Consider the following 17,453-nt stretch of genomic DNA (forward strand, 5'->3'; position numbering starts at 1 on the left):
TTAACTAAATTTCATGTTGAAGCTAATTTAAATGCAGTAAAATATACAAATGAAGCTCGCGATTAGCCATTCCAGTCGGCCAGCTTATTAACTTGAAAAATTACGTCATTAAGGAAGTCGTTAAAACGTTTCAACTTAATTTACTAACACTCCTTCGTATTTCAATTTCCAACTTTCCACTAAGTTAGAAACAGTACTCCCTGCAATTGGGAGATTATTTGGTAACTTGATGCTATCCGATTATTTGCATATCTTTAATCTTCGGAAAGTGTGCCCAAGATTTTTTTGAGCTGGTTCTTCCTTCGCCTAATTTCTACTATCGCACCGCAAGGCATCACTAAGGTCTGCACCCGTACGTAGTCGAATTTCCACGGACACATACGAAGTGATTTTCCTCCTCGTTTCTAATTTCGAACCGCTAGGATATAGAACGCCCTTCCGTTATCAGTTTTTCCCCCAATGTGCCCCAATTTTAATATGGATACTTTCAAGTCAAGAGTGAATAGACATCGTGTGCTCTATAGACTGCATCATCACTTGCCAGCAGGTGTGATCACAGCCAAGTGCAAGTCATAATGTGAATTACAACATTAATGTATTACAAGTTAGCCATTGACTGCATTCTCACCTGGTGGTAAGTGATGATGCAGTCTAAAATGGAAGCGGGCTAACCTGGAAAGAATATGACAGTTTATATAAAACGCAAAACCCCTTCGGTTTCTACACGGCATCATATTTTTAAATCGCTTGGCGGCACGGCTTTACCGATGGGGTGGTAACTAGCCATCCAGATCAGACCAGAGAAAAGAAAATTATAAAATTCCAAATTTCCCTTGCCGGGAATCGAACCCGGGACCTCCCACTAATAAAATCACAGCGCTCACCACTGCGCCAGGGAGGTCGTCAAAAACACCGTAACAAAATAGGTTGACGACGATGACGATTACCTGATTGATGAACTATAGATTATAACTCAAAAAAAACTAGTTACCATCTCTGCAAAAAATAAATATGGTGAGCGCACCAGCGCGTACATGATCCCTCGCCTAATAAATAGTTTAGATAATACTTTTAGGTCAGGAGTCAGGACTAACCGAATTTAACTTTAAACACAAGTTAAAATCATACTTTCAAAACAAATATTAACAATTCCCATTTTTGAAAAATTAAATATAACAAATTATTATCATGTAACGCTCCCTAGTGCTAGTGCTTCTATACATAATGTATATATATTATTTATGGAAGCACTATACCCAAAATCGATTAATGGACGGAATGATAAGCAACATACTAAACCTTAGTGGTTTTTTTGTTGTGTTAAAAGTATTTGTAAAATGTTCAATATTTGATAGTTAATAAAAAAAAAAAGAAATAAAAAAAAAAAAAGGTCTGCAGCTAAAACGTAAGTGACGTTAATTGGGTATTTGACTCCAATGTTTTTATTACTTTATTATAAACTAGCTTATGCTCGCGACTTCGTCCGCGTGGACTACACAAATTTTAAACCCCTATTTCAGCCCTTTAGGGGTTGAAATTTCAAAAATCCTTTCTTAGCGGATGCCTACGTCATAATAGCTATCTGCATGCCAAATTTCAGCCCGATCCGTCCAGTCGTTTGAGCTGTGCGTTGATAGATCAGTCAGTCAGTCAGTCAATCAGTCAGTCAGTCACCTTTTCCTTTTATATATTTAGACTAGGATAAAAATAATGACGTAAACTGAAAAAACTAATTAAATCGATCAAATAACAAAAAAGTTAATAATAAGCATTTAAATATTTCTGATTAGACAGATAGCGATATCGCATTTTGACGTCACACCTTACCAATGCCATAGTAGCTTCGTGCGGTTTCATACAAATTTTTGTTATGCGAGAAAGGGATAGAAGACCCTCCCACTCCAAAATTAAAATGCCTGTAACTTTGTAAATCTTTGTTGGATTTTAATATCTTTTTCAGCGTACATCATTATTTTTATCTAGTTTGTAATAAAGTAATAATATTTATCATATTCAAAAGTAGGGAAATACCCAATTACCTACCATAAAATAATATGACAAAATAATACCTACTTTATCTACCATACTTTTACGTTAAAAGAGCTCTTGCCACCATAAATATTCCTGCGCTCATTGAGCCGGCAGGGATTAGTCGGGATGATGGCAAGAGACCTGATGGATTGACGCTGGTTCCCTGGGAACGGGGACGGGCGCTAATGTGGGACGCAACTTGCGTTGACACATTGGCCCCGTGTCATATCAGGAAGACAGCATCAAGACCGGGAGCCGCAGCAGAAACAGCTGAAAACGGCAAGCGGCGCAAGTATGCCTCTCTTATAGAGAGTTACATTTTTGTGCCGTTTGCCGTGGAGACCCTGGGGCCATGGAGTCTTAGTGCTAAAATTTTTTTACGAGACATTTCACCGCGATTAATAGCCTCATCTGGTGACAGAATGGCTCGCAGAAAACAGGCTGGCTCATTTTTTGCGCAACGGATCAGCCTGGCTGTCCAGTGCGGAAATGCAGCCAGTATTCTTGGCACCATTCCACGCGGTCATGATTTATATAGTAATTAGATAAGGCTAGCTTTAAGTTTTATTGTAATATTAAAAAATTTAACTTAGATATTATATGGAAGGATCTGGGAGTTGGCTCCCAAATGCTTCCGCATACCAAACAGACACTTTTCTTAATTTATGTATCAAGATAATTATAATTAAATGAAGCCTTAATTAACTAAAGGGCTGAAATACCTCAACAGTATTATATTAAATTTTATAATGAACCTTTTTACCCAAAGTAGCCCGCCTAACATATTATGTACCTATTTCGTAAATATTTTCTTGTACAAATGTGTTTTTAGGGTTCCGTACCTCAAAAGGAAAAACGGAACCCTTATAGGATCACTTTGTTGTCTGTCTGTCGGACTGTTAAGAAACCTACAGGGTACTTCCCGTTGACCTAGAATCATGAAATTTGGCAGGTAGGTAGGTCTTATTATCTTATAGCAGACATTCGGAGAAAAATCTGAAAACCGTGAATTTAGGGTTACATCATACAAAAAAAATTAAATTGTGGTCTCATATAATTAGTATTTTCAATTTTCAAAGTAATATAACTATATCAAATGGGTTATCATATTATGAAAGGTCTTCATCTGTGCATTCTAAAACAGATTTTTATTTATTTTTATGCATCATAGTTTTTGAATTATCGTGCAAAATGTTGAAAAAATACGACTGTAGTACGGAACACTCGGTGCGCGAGCCTGACTCGCACGCAGGTTTTGTTATGAAGGTACACCTTAAGTTACACTTAGCCAAATAGAAGTTCTAAGTTTTCCTCAATCCGTCTTCACTTAAATACAATCTTGAAAGTTGTTTGTGCGCTTAAAGTTTTTATTGGCTTTACTTTGTGATAGCTTGGTCTATTAGTTTTATGCAAATTAATCTGCAAAGTTTTGTTTTTCGCTTGTTATTTAAAAGACTAGACGTTAAAAAATCCATATTTAATAGATACTAAGAAGTAAGAACAATCCGTTTTTTTTAAATAGAGATAGCGAGCAAACGAGCAGGCGGGTCACCTGATGTTAAGTGATTACCGCCGCCCATGAACATTTGCAGCACCAGAGGAACCGCCGATGCGTTGCCGGCCTTTTCGGAATTTGTTGGTCCGCCCCTTGAATAACCCCATGTTGTAATCTAGTGGGAACACCGCCGATGGGAGTTGGTTCCACAGTTTGCACGTGCGTGGAAAGAAGGATCTGGCACAACGGACGGTCGAAGTGCACCAGACACCCAGGTGGTGAGGGTACTTAGCTGAACTGTATGAATTAACTTCTCTTATTTTTGTAACTATTAGTTTTATGCAAATTAATCTGCAAAGTTTCGTTTTTCGCTTGTTATTTATCAGACTGACTTTAGAAGAAGACTTTTGACGACCTCTCTGGCGCAGTCGTGAGCGCTGTGGTCTTATTAGTGGGAGGTCCCGGGTTCGATTCCTGGCAGGGGTTTGGAATTTTATAATTTCTGGTCTGGTCTGGTGGGAGGCTTCGGCCGTGGCTAGTTACTACCCTACCGGCAAAGCCGTGCTTCCAAGCGATTTAGCGTTCCGGTACGATGCCGTGTAGAAACCAAAGGGGTATGTACGGGTTTAATAAAAACTGCCATATCCCTTCCAGGTTAGCCCGCTATCATCTTAGACTGCATCATCTCTTACCATCAGGTGAGATTGCAGTCAAGGGCTAACTTGTATCTGAATAAAAAAAAAAGACTAACATTACCGTGACTAGACTAAGAACAATCCGTAACGTATGCTTAGCTGAACTGTATTAATTAACTTCCTTAGGTTTCTTGACAGACCGACAGACAGACACACAAACAACAAAGTGATCCTATAAGGGTTCCGTTTTTTCTTTTGAGGTAATAAATAAATAATAAAAAAGCCTTTTATTCATCCTTAATAAATTATTAAACAAATAATTGGTTGACAAAAAATAATTAAAATTCACAGCTATATAGATCAATTTACTTGTGCATGCATTTGTTAATATTTATTATTTAATCTTAAAATATAATAATTATTAGAAATGTCATTATTTGTTTTCTTTTTATTTTAAGGACCTCTCAGCGAGAAAGGCCTCCTCCAGATTTTTCCAGGTCTTCCTGTCTAGAGCCTTTTTTCTCCAGTTTATACCTCCTGTTTCTTTAATTTCATTTTCCCATTTTCTTTTGAGGTATGGAACCCTAAAAACGTGCCTTGACATCGGTTGTTCACTCTAATTTCAATATAATAACTTTTATTATAAAAAAAGCAAAACCAATTTCACAAGCAAATAACATCGTATAAAATTATTTCGTTTAGATATTAGGTATTTGCCTAAAGGGCAAGTAGGTATTTTGTGAATTATTGTAGTAGCGTATTTAATTTGAGGCCTCATAATTATTGTCCTTTCATATCTTAATCTACCGAAAATATTTATTTCAGTTAATAAAGAAAAAATAGTATTTTAAACCTAAAAAAAAATTAAAAAATCAAATAATTAATATAATACATAGCCTTTTAATTAAGTATGTTATTTAAAAAAAACCGGCCAAGTGCGAGTCAGGCTCGCGCAACGAAGGTTCCGTACTACAGTCGCATTTTTTCGACATTTTGCATGATAAATAAAAAACTATGATGCCTAAAAATAAATTGAAATCTGTTTTAGAATGCACAGGTGAATCCGTTTCATATGATACCCCACTTGATATAGTTATCTTACTTAGAAAATTGAAAATACAAATTTTTAGTTCATGACAATTTAATTTTTTGTGTGTGATATAACCACAAATTTACGGTTCCTTTTGAGGTACGGAACCCTAAAAACAAAGTGAAATTAAATAGTTATAGAAATCGACCATAGACTTTTTATGTAGAAAGATTGTTTTATATAGCGTTCCGGATATCCACTGTTAAAGAAGTCATTTAAAAATGGATTTAATAGTACATTATGGTACAAGTGTGTAATGTTAGTGATTACCGGTGAGGCGCCATTGAGACCCGAGCAGTTAGGTGAGGGTCTTAAGATAGCCGAGGACGGTAATCAAGGATACACACGTGTATCATACGACGTTTTTCAACACACTTGTGAAGAAAATAATACTAAAAATTTATTTGTACTATTGAACATGATCTTTTTTGTATCTAAACTTCGGAACGCTTATAGGATCACTTTGTTGTCTGTCTGTCTGTCTGTCTGTCAAGAAACCTACAGGGTACTCCGTACTTCCCGTTGACCTAGAATCATGAAATTTGGCAAGTAGGTGGGTCTTATAGCTGGCATTAGGGGATAAATCTGAAAACTGAATTTTTGGTTACATCACAAGAAAAAAATTAAGATGTGTTCATGAACTAATATTGCTATTTTCGACTTTCAAAGTAGGATATTGCTATACTAAGTGGGGTATCATATTATGAAAGGGCTTTACCTGTACATTCTAAAATAGATTTTTATTTATTTTTAGGCATAATAGTTTTTGATTTATCGTGCAAAATGTCAATGAAATACGATTGTAGTATGGAACCCTCAGTGCGCGAGTCTGACTCGCACTTAACCGGGTTTTTTAAGAACAAAGCAACTCAAGCAATAAAATAAAAAAAACGCTATAACTCACTTGTGTTGGCAACACCACGTTTCAAGTCCGGTGTTGGTTGCTACGTCTGCGGTCGTGACGTCACGCCCCTCCGCCGCGCCGCCGAGGCGACAAGAGGCGACCGGCGACGCGGGACGACACTTTCAGTTTAGAATCCAAGCAAGCAACAGTTGAATGAATATACGGGTTGATTTAGTAATTTGAGAGTTTAATTGTTAACACTTGGGAAAAATAGCAATGAAAAAGTCACAGTTTGATTATAGGTGTGGTTATGTGCCTAAATGCGGTGAAATTAGAGCCACTTTATGAGCAAGTACTTATGTTGAAAAGTACAATTATTATTTTTTGAAATGCCTGGCGGTCATAATGACGGAAATACGCAACTTTTTCAATAGACTCAACACTCACGCTATGAGTGCGAGTGAAAGCAAAAGCTTTTTAATATCACGTGAAAACTTTTGTTCGTGAGCCTACCTAGTAGGTATACAATGTTTCATGGTAAACCAAAACTTCATTCATTCAGGACGGCTTTGTTTCAAAAGTGTTTATTGCGTGTAAAATTAGGGAAAGGACTCACCATATTTGCTCTAGGTATGTGTCAACTTTCCATGGAGTTAGAAAGTAGGTATTTAGTATTTATAATTAAAATTGACCTCATATTCAAAACTAGCTTATGCTCGCGACTTCGTCCGCGTGGACTACACCAATTTCTAACCCCTATTTCACCCCATTAGGGGTTGAATTCTCAAAAATTCTTTTTTTAGCGGATGCCTACGTCATCTGCATGCTCAGCCCGATCCGTCCAGTAGTTTGAGCTGTGCGTTGATAGATCAGTTAGTCAGTCATTCACCTTTTTCTTTTATATATAAAAATGTTTTAGTACAAATAAAAAAATTACTTAGTACTCAACAGAATAAAACAAACATTTAAAGTTTAATATTTTTAAAAACCACAATTTCAAGAGCGTGTGAAGCATTGTTGAGATCCGGATGAAGTCACTGTAGGCGACATATTCTACTAACTACTACTAACTAACTACATATTATAATAACATCCAAATTAACTTAAAGTAACTTATTATTATAATTAAAACCTATTACTAAAATTTATCATTATAACTTATAACTAAAACTTATCATTAAACTTATAGCTAATACTTATAAATATTTATATTAATCTAAACCTTAAATCTAAATAAATACACATATATTATTTCCATACAAAATGTACTTGCCGGCCGACCGAAAGCAAAGCTGACCGTACGATTGAATTTTACATTTTGCGATAGTCATTAGTACCTACGACAAAACTAGTTACGCGGTGCATGGTCGGGCGGCCGTCGCGAGGTATCGTTTATAAAATTAAATCAGTGTGTGGCGGCATGTCCCCACAGCGTTACACTTACATTGGTGCATTTTTATTTCATCCAACTTCCGCTTAAAGACCGTCCGTAAACCCTCAAAAACTATAGTCACGAATGAAACAACGAAGTTATAAAATACATAGAGGTAATAAATGAAATATTCCATTCCAACAGAAATATCAACATTTTTGCAATATTTTTATTAAAAACGTCCGTCCAAATATTTGAGAATTCCACGAGGCTTCACTCCACGCACCGTAATAGCAAATTATATTGAACTAGCTGATCCCCGCGGCTTCGCCCGCGTGGTTTTATGTTTTTAAAGATCCCGTATAGCCTATGTCACTCAGGAATAATGTAGCTTAATACTGGTGAAAGAATTTTTAAAATCGGTTCAGTAGTTCCAGAGATTACCCCCTACCTCCTCTACTACCTCTTTATAATATTACTAAACTCCCCTCCCGCACGCGCACCCCCGCCTTGGTGACGCCCACTTCGCAACGGGCCGTGCAGCAGAAATCGTAATATTTTAATTTCGCCATAACTTCAAACCAAACGTCCAATTTTAATCATTCAAAGACCAAATATTATCTCCATAAACTGTTCTTAGTGATGAAATCATTTATTTTGATAAGGATTAATAGCATGAGTAAAATAAACGCGTTTAAATGTAGTCCAAAAAAAATTCAAGATTTTTAAATAAAAAAATGGTTGCTGTGCCTCACTCGACATAGATGGGTATAGTGTGTCGCGGACTTTTTTGTAGATATTTATAAGATCTACAATTAATTAGAACATTTTATGGTTCTATCTTTTATAGTTTAGGCAGCGTACGCAAAATAAGTAACTTTTCTGGTTGATTTTTTACACCTTGTGTCCGAAAAACCCAAATATCTTACGGAACCCTATTTTTTTCCAAAATAAAATATAGCCTATGTTACTCGTGGATAATGTAGCTTTTGAATGGTGAAAGAATTTTTAAAATCGGTCCAGTAGTTTTTGAGCCTATTCAGTACAACCAAACAAACAAACAAACAAACAAACAAACAAACAAACAAACAAACAAACAAACAAAGTTTTCCTCTTTATAATATTAGTGTAGATATAGCATTGAAATTGCTCAATTCGTTCCGATGGAAATTTTCCCAGACTTTCTCGTATGATTTTACCGACATTTTATCGATAAGTCACCCGTTTTTCTAGGTTTAATTATTTCTTTTAGAAAAACGTACTTTTTTTCAAATAGTATTTTAAATAGCGAGCTTTGCCCTGATTTATTTCACGAGTGGCGTAAAGTATTAATCCCATAACATTAAAAACTGCGAACGTGTACAGAAAAATAGCAAGCTGTTTTATCTGAATTGCTAATGAATAATATCATAAGCTTTATTTAGACATTAGATAACTTTACGGATTAGATTAGAGAGATAATTTTAAATCACTCGTAGGTATAATATTATTTGCAATATTAAATGCCCATTTTGTTCATTAATCACGCCACAGTGCAGCAACAGATCGATGTAATTTTGTGCATGAATTGTAGTTAAAGACATTTTTTCAGATACAAGTTAGCCCTTGACTGCAATCTCACCTGATGGTAAGTGACGATGCAGTCTTAGGTGGGAGCGGGCTAACCTGGTAGGAGTATGACAGTTTTTATTAAACCCATACACCTTTGGTTTCTACACGGCATCGTACCGGAACTCTAAATCGCTTGGCGGCACGGCTTTTGCCGGTAGGGTGGTAACTAGCCACGGCCGAGGCTTCCCACCAGACCAGACCAGAAATTTTAGAAATTATAAAATTCCAAATCCCTGCCAGGAATCGAACCCGGGACCTCCCACTAATAAGACCACAGCGCTTACCACTGCGCCAGGGAGGTCGTCAGAAAATGAAATGAAATGAATTCTGAAAATGAAAGAGTTGCAATGAGATTTAGAAAATACTTAACCACAAGGATGAAGTCATCATCCTTGTGGTTAAGCCCATAATTTCATATTTAATTATAAGTTCATAAACCCATAATTTCATATTTAATTATAAGTTCATAAATTTAACCCTACTTAGGTGAAACAGTAAATGATAATTCATATAATTTATTGGTAGACTATGGCCAAACCCTTCTTACTCTGAGGGGAGACCCATGCTCTGTAGTGAGCCGGTCATGCGTTGATCATGATGATGCTGAAACTGAAATAAAACGTGCTCAAGAGGGCTGTATGCGTTTCAAGTGTCCCTTTAACTGAATAACCTACTTTTTGCTTAAGGGATGCTCTTTGTTCGAATGTGCTCTGAAGGAAGTGCATTGTACTGTTTCTTTCTAATGTTCAACATATAAAACGTCGTTTCAGTTATATAACTAGCTGATGCCTGCGACTTCATACGTGTGGAATTAGGGTTTTAAAAATCCCGTGGGAACTCTTAGATTTTGCGGGATAAAAAGTAGCCTATGTCACCAGGTCATAAACTATACCCATGCTAAAATCACGTCGATCTGTTGCTCCGTTGCGACGTGATTGAAGGACGAACCAATAAATTAATAAACCAACAAACAAACGTTTCGTATTTATAATAAATGGGTAGTGAAATATGGGTAGTGCATTTTAGATAGTAGATATTAAAAAAAACAGTCCAATTCCGTACTTTGGGAAGATAGGTGTACTTAGTTATTTTGTAGCTTAAATTCAAAATTTGTAGTTGGAGAGAATAAATTATAAAAAAATATTTCTATTAATGTAAAGTTGTAACCCCAAACAAATATTTTTTAAAGTGATATAAACCGTATTTATCACATAAATTATGAAAAGCAACCAAATTTATTCAAATCATTCTTCAAATCTACAAAATAAACTTTTTGTCGTATGAATATGAAATCAAATATGTAGATTCGACGTCAATTTTCACTAACACGTGTTCTGAAGATTTCTATTATAAGTCCCGCAAATGACTAATGCGCGTGGCCGCCATTATAGTGACGTCAGCACTAGACTCAAGTTTCGAGCTGATGGTATATTTTTATTTCGGCTGATGTCAAAATGACGGCGCAATAGCAATTTGCGGGACTTATATGTATACAATAAGCCTTCTTGTTTTGTTATCAATAATGTTAACAACCTTAAATTAATTTTCTTTTCAACTCGTGCCTTTCTTTTGTTTATGTCGAAAACATTTTAACATTCTGCTGGGTAATGAGTTGTCGAACTTCCGGATGAAGGCTTTGCAACAGTGTTTTGCTTTTTACGCAAAATAATATGTATGTTTGGAAGTAATCAAAACAACTCCCAAGTTTACTAAGTATATAGGATATACGAAAAGCTTATCTACAGAAATTTTGTTTTATTACTTTACCTGATAAAAAGTAGCCTATGTCACTTTCCAGGTCTTTTTAGGGTTCCGTACCTCAAAAGGAAAAACGGAACCCTTATAGGATCACTTTGTTGTCTGTCTGTCTGTCAAGAAACCTACACGGTACTTCCCGTTGACCTAGAATCATGAAATTTGGCAGGTAGGTAGATCTTATAGCTGACATTTGGGGAAAAATCTGAAAACTGTAAATTTAGGGTTAGATCACACAAAAAAAATTAAATTGTGGTCATGAACTAATAATTAGTATTTTCAACTTTCGAAGTGAGTGACTATATCAAGTGGGGTATCATATGAAAGGTCTTCATCTGTACATTCTAAAACAGATTTTTATTTATTTTTATGCATCATAGTTTTTGAATTATCGTGCAAAATGTCGAAAAAATACGACTGTAGTACGGAACCCTCATTGCGCAAGCCTGACTCGCACTTGGCCGGTTTTTTTATCAATATCCAAGCAAAAAATCACGTCATTCCCTTGCACCGTTGCGACTTGATTGAAGGACAAACCAACAAACCAACAAACAAACACACTTTTGCATTTATAATACTGTTATATTATGATATATCGTAAACTCTTATAAAATATAGGATATTTTATTTTTATTTTTTCACGTTTTTTTATGGTATCATATTATCAGTATTATCAACTGTCTTCGTTTTTGCTAGCGTTCGGGTTACACCCTGTATACTAAGTATCATACTAATTGTTCTTGCAAAACTACTTAAAACTTTATGTTCTAATGAAAGTTTACAACGGTATAAAACGTTTTGAATGAATCCTTTACCACCTCTAGTCTAAAGGATTCAGACATATTCAGATAAACCAAGAGATCACTATTTTAAGCCAACCTATTCAAAGTCAGACATCCCCATTCGAAATTACGAGCGAGATATCAGATTCGACATAAAATTCATTTATTAGACCCAAGAGGTTATCTCAAATATTAAACATCTCTTGTGGACTAAGAGCCAGCGCGTGCCAGACCTTCGTTATTTTATAAAAAATATTTATCTGCGCATTGTCGCCAACACAGTGAGGAACCATCAGAAAGAAAGAAAGAAAGAAAAATGTTTATTTTTTAAAGCTGTGCCACATATTATCAGTTGAACCTAGGGGTTAGGTTATCGATCAGTGACTATAGAGTTTGGGTCATGGTGGCTTTGGGAGATAACAGGTATCTAATAAAGGTGTAAAAAAGCTTACATCAAAATATAAAGTGTATTTCTTTTATATTTTCTTCAGAATTAGAAATCACGTCGTGCATTGCCCAGACAGTATATATATATATTTTTTTTATTCAGATACAAGTTAGCCCTTGACTGCAATCTGGTGGTAAGTGATGATGCAGTCTATGATGATAGCGGGCTAACCTGGAAGGGGTATGGCAGTTTTTATTAAACCCATACCCCTTTGGTTTCTACATGGCATCGTACCGGAACGCTTAATCGCTTGGCGGCACGGTTTTGCCGGTAGGGTGGTAACTAGCCACGGCCGAAGCCTCCCACCAGACCAGACCAGAAATTCAGAAATTATAAAATTCCAAACCCCTGCCAGGAATCGAACCCGGGACCTCCCACTATTAAGACCACAGCGCTCACCACTGCGCCAGGGAGGTCGTCAAAAACATACCGTAATCGTTACACGATACATAGTATCGTGGCAAACCCGACCCTTAAACATTAAAATTTAAGGGTGTATGGCAGAGGTTTGCCACGACATTAGTGTCTGACAATCCATGAAGTAATTTCTAATACTGTCCTCCCTGTGTTGAGGACAATATGCAGAGAAACTTTCAGCTTTTAAAAAATAACGAATGTCTGCCACGCGCTGGCTCTTTCACTTGATCTCGTAACTCGAAAATCTCGTTCGTTCAAGACGACTGCGCTATCAGAATGAGGAATCAGGCACAATTAAGGTGTGATCACACTTGGATTTAGTTGGATTTGTCGAGTAAATGCGAAGGGAGAATATGGATATTGGAAAGGTAAAATTTTATGCTCAGACTAGCTTATGCTCGCGACTTCGTCCGCGTGGACTACACAAATTTCAAACCCCTATTTCACCCCCTTAGGAGTTGAAATTTCAAAAATCCTTTCTTAGCGGACGCCTACGTCATAATAGCTATCTGCATGCCAAATTTCAGCCCGATCCGTCCAGTAGTTTGAGCTGTGCGTTGATAGATCAGTCAGTCAGTCAGTCAGTCAGTCAGTCATTCAGTCAGTCAGTCACCTTTTCCTTTTATATATTTAGATAATGAAATACTGCTGTTTTCGAACATGTCTTCTAATTTATCCATACTAATATTATAAATGCGAAAGTGTGTCTGTCTGTCTGTTTGTCTGCTAGCTTTTCACGGCCCATCCTTTTAACCGATTTTGATGAAATTTGGTATAGAGATAGCTTGCATCCCGAGGAAGGACATAAGCTTAAAAGCAAAAGTCAGAAAAGCAGGTTAAATTTAACTAATTTTATAAGTTATTAAAATGTTCCCTCATATAAAGCTTGCACGTGGATATAGATCGCAACGCGTAGAGGCTTATTGAGAGATTTTTTTATAATAACCTAACTGCAATATTAACTTGATTAGGGCACAATTGCTATTGTAACCACTTAATCAAAATATCGACCTAAACACAAAAGTATTTAATAGTCGTTGAGTCTCGAGTCGGAACGAGACTGGCTTAAAAACCTTCAAACACTGGTATTTATACAAATCGATTCAAGATGGCTTCCCCGCCACAGATCGCGTGACATCGGATGAGTCAAATATTGTCTAATTCATTAAACTAACTTCAATAAGCTAACAAGCTCTTGATCCTAACTTTTGATCCTGGAAAATCAAAAAGTTCCCACGGAATTTTTAAAGACCTAAATCCACGCGGACGAAGTCGCGGGCATCATCTTGTTTGAAATAAAATTAATTTTAAGTACCTGCCTCAGATATCTCGCTTTGAGATAATTATCATCTTTTGTTATTTATTTATACTTTCCACAGCCGTAATTTAATTTGAATTTTTATATTTAAGGCCGATGTACATTACTTTCTGCCGCGTACTTTACTTAAATATTTTTAACTTCTCGATAAAAATATCATTAAAATTCAATTATCGTATGGAAATATCCATTGTAACGGGTTCATTACAATTTTTATACCTTTGACGATAAAAAAGAACTTTGAAAGAGTTTATTTCAATAGACTGTTTTGAGTTTGTCAATAACACCGGAAAGCGGAAACGGATTGACAGAAATAACCATTGATGTAGGAAAAATCTACCCGCAATAGAGGGGAGGAAAAGAACTTAAAGGCGAAAACAAAAACGTAGTAACTAGTGATGGAAGGAATGTCATATTTTGGATATTCGCGCATGCGAATGCGTATATCTGCTGCCAACATTCGCGAATGCGAATGCAAATGCGAATATTCAGTTTTTGTTTAAATTTGGCGCCATTTGTCTATCGCTTGGCAGTCCCGTTCGAACGAAGTGCGTTCCGTTTGTTTTTTGACTTGACTTTTTATTACATTAAAAAACAAGAAATTAATGGATTTTGTTTTATTAACCAACTACATATTACATCAAAAAAATAAATTAATATTCGCAAAACATTCGCAGTAATTTCGCGAATGCGAATATGCAAAAATATGCGAATATCCGCGAATGCGAATGCGAATATTCATTACATCGCAAGCAGTAACCTTTCTACGCAGAAAGTGTAAAAACATTTCTTATGAAAAAGGTTGGTATTTAAAGATGTACGACATAAAACAAAATACTTGTAAAACTTGAAGGGAATCATCTGGAGCCAACGGAACGTAAAGACAAAGTACGTCCGTAAGAGGCATCCGCCGTTTAAGCGGCTATTTTCGTTAATAAAAAACCGGCCAAGTACGAGTCAGACTCGCGCACTGAGGGTTCCTACAATCAAGGGTACTACAATCGTACTTTATCGATATTTTGCACGATGAATCAAAAACTGTTATGCCTAAAAATAAATAAAAATCGGTTTTAGAATGTACAAATAAAGCCCTTTCATATGATACCCCACTTGGTATAGTAGTCTTACTTTGAAAGTTGAAAATAGCAATATTTGTTCATGACCACAATTTAATTTTTTTGTGTGATGTAACCCTAAATTCACGGTTTTCAGAATTTTCCCCTTATGTCTGCTATAAGACCTACCTACCTGCCAAATTTCATGATTCTAAGTCAACGGGAAGTACCCTGTAGGTTTGACAGACAGACATACACACAGACAGCAAAGTGATCCTATAAGGTTTCCGTTTTTCCTTTTGAAGTACGGAACCCTAAAAAGAAGGCAACAAAAAGTCTAAACAACATCTAAAGTTCGCAATAAAGAGGATCGGTTCTGTCTATAGTACGCGACAGGTCAAGATGGCAATCGGGATGGGAACGCCCCGCACACCCACACAACCCCCGCGCTAAACCAGTGTGGGATAGCGCGGGTGACATGCGGGTGTGTGGGGAATCCCCCCGCCTCATACTCCGATTGCCATTTCGACTTGTCGCGTACTATAGTTTCAACTTGTAAGTTAGTTTTAGTAAAGTATTCCTAGATTAGATTAAGGTCCTTATTGTCTTAACCCAAGTTAGAATTTATAATTATTTATCACGCTTGGGGAAAAACACTGCCTTTTTTGGGGTTCTGTAATAACCAAAGAACCATTATTATCCTATATGCTGTCGCGCTTGTAGGTGCCGCCGTTTGAAACGGAAGTCACGCGATCTGTTCCGGGGAAGCCATCTTGAGTCGATTGTATAAATGCGGGTGGTTTTTAAGCTAGTCTCGTTCAGAGGGGTGCAGCTTCCCTACATTGGCACATGAAAAAATTTTGCATAGAAAGTGCTGCCATCTATTTTTTCAGGTACACCGTAACTCAAACTCGATGACGATCACTTTACATATATGCTGGATAGATGGAGCTAGTGATAGCAAAAAATAAACATGGACTAATAAACTAAAATTCATTTACTTATTATTCATTCTAGTATATTATTTATAATTCATAAAATAAAATATTACTGATACCATAAAAATATTTTTCACTTTTTCAGTTCTGAAACGGAACGTACATAAAGTATGCGTGAAACGATTTGTCATAAAGTAATGGCGATTCGTTGTTTTTCAAATTGTCAAATAAAATATTTCTTTTCGTTCGTGGGTGCTTCGTGGTTTCATAGTGTTCTTTGCTGTTCGCTGACTAAATTTAACGGATTGTGCTTGTTTTGTTGACTTGATATCTGCTATAAACGATTGACCAACGCTGTGTATACTGGACCTTGCTATTGCTTTAACGATTGACCAACGCTGTGCATACTGGAACCTGGAACTTTTACGATTTGGATTTTAGATTTCTCACATAATTAACTTTCAAAATGCCTAGGAAGTCTGCCTTTAAGTGCTATTTTGGATGTATTCCGTATAAAGGTATAGTTTTTGTAATTCAATTAAGTACGAAATTCTTTTGGTGAACAGATTGTCTGATTGCTGATGAAGTTTAATATACCTACTTTAATATTGTTTCTCAGGAAGAGTGCATAACTTTCCACCACCGAAATACCCAAATTTGGAAAAATTTGTTCAATGGAAAATGGTGTTAAATGAATTGGACAAGGAAAAGAGTGATACTTTCATACACGACAACATTCGTTTGTGCGATCATCATTTTGAAGGAAAATACCAAACAGCCAGTGGACGTCTCACTAAAAATGCTGTTCCAACATTGAATTTGAATTTTGGTAAGAATCTATACTAAAATAAAAATCTTCCTCTGTATAAGTACCTATAATATAATTTTCACTTCTCATGATCCCTGTCTTACGAATCTTCGGAACATCATTTTTACAAATGTCTCAAAACTTTAAATACCTATATTTTGAATAACTGTTCAGATGGTGCTTGCTACACAGAGGATTGCATTAAATATACAAAATTATATGATTTTCTGAATAACTAGCCGAGATACATTTTACCATGAATTTACTGTAGCTAAAGATGTATCTATGTATTTTCATTGGCATAGCTATGTGTATTTTACTTACACTGTCACTGTTTCATTTCCTCACAATTGAAGTGAATTGCGGACTACAAAACCGCAGTACAAAGAGCCATAGAGAAGAAAAGAAGAATCGAAGGGAAAAGCAGAGTGTATAACTCTGCCATAAAACCCATTTTATTCTTGACTTAATATCTACCCTTCAGCTCAGGTGGATAAATGCCTCGAAAAAAATGTAGGCACTTGTTGTACAATCTTCTATTTTATTACCTTATCAATCTAAAAGTTATACAAGCTGAATATTATTATATTTCTGTACTTTTTAAAATCCTTTGGTAAAAATAGTTTATTATAATTTCTGTCCCCAGCAACTATAATATTGTAGCCTATGGTAGCTGAACTTATTGTACACAAGGTCTTAGTTCGAGGCAAACCAGTAGTTATTAGATTACAGCAGTGAGATTTATAGGTCTCCATTTTACCCTTTGGGTATGGAACCCTAAGAATAATGACCAATGTTAAAGCGCTTTTGATCAGACACGTCTTTGTACCTGTGTGAAGCCAGGGTGGGTTGCT

General features: G+C 36.1%; 1 protein-coding gene across 2 annotated transcripts in view; it reads left to right on the forward strand.

Moving 5' to 3' along the window:
• LOC117989048 (metabotropic glycine receptor) overlaps positions 1–17,453 on the forward strand; it is a 281,440-nt gene that overhangs the window by 128,409 nt on the left and 135,578 nt on the right. The window lies entirely within an intron of this gene.

Source organism: Maniola hyperantus, chromosome 2 (assembly GCF_902806685.2).
Source record: "Maniola hyperantus chromosome 2, iAphHyp1.2, whole genome shotgun sequence".
Classification (NCBI taxonomy): domain Eukaryota; kingdom Metazoa; phylum Arthropoda; class Insecta; order Lepidoptera; family Nymphalidae; genus Maniola; species Maniola hyperantus.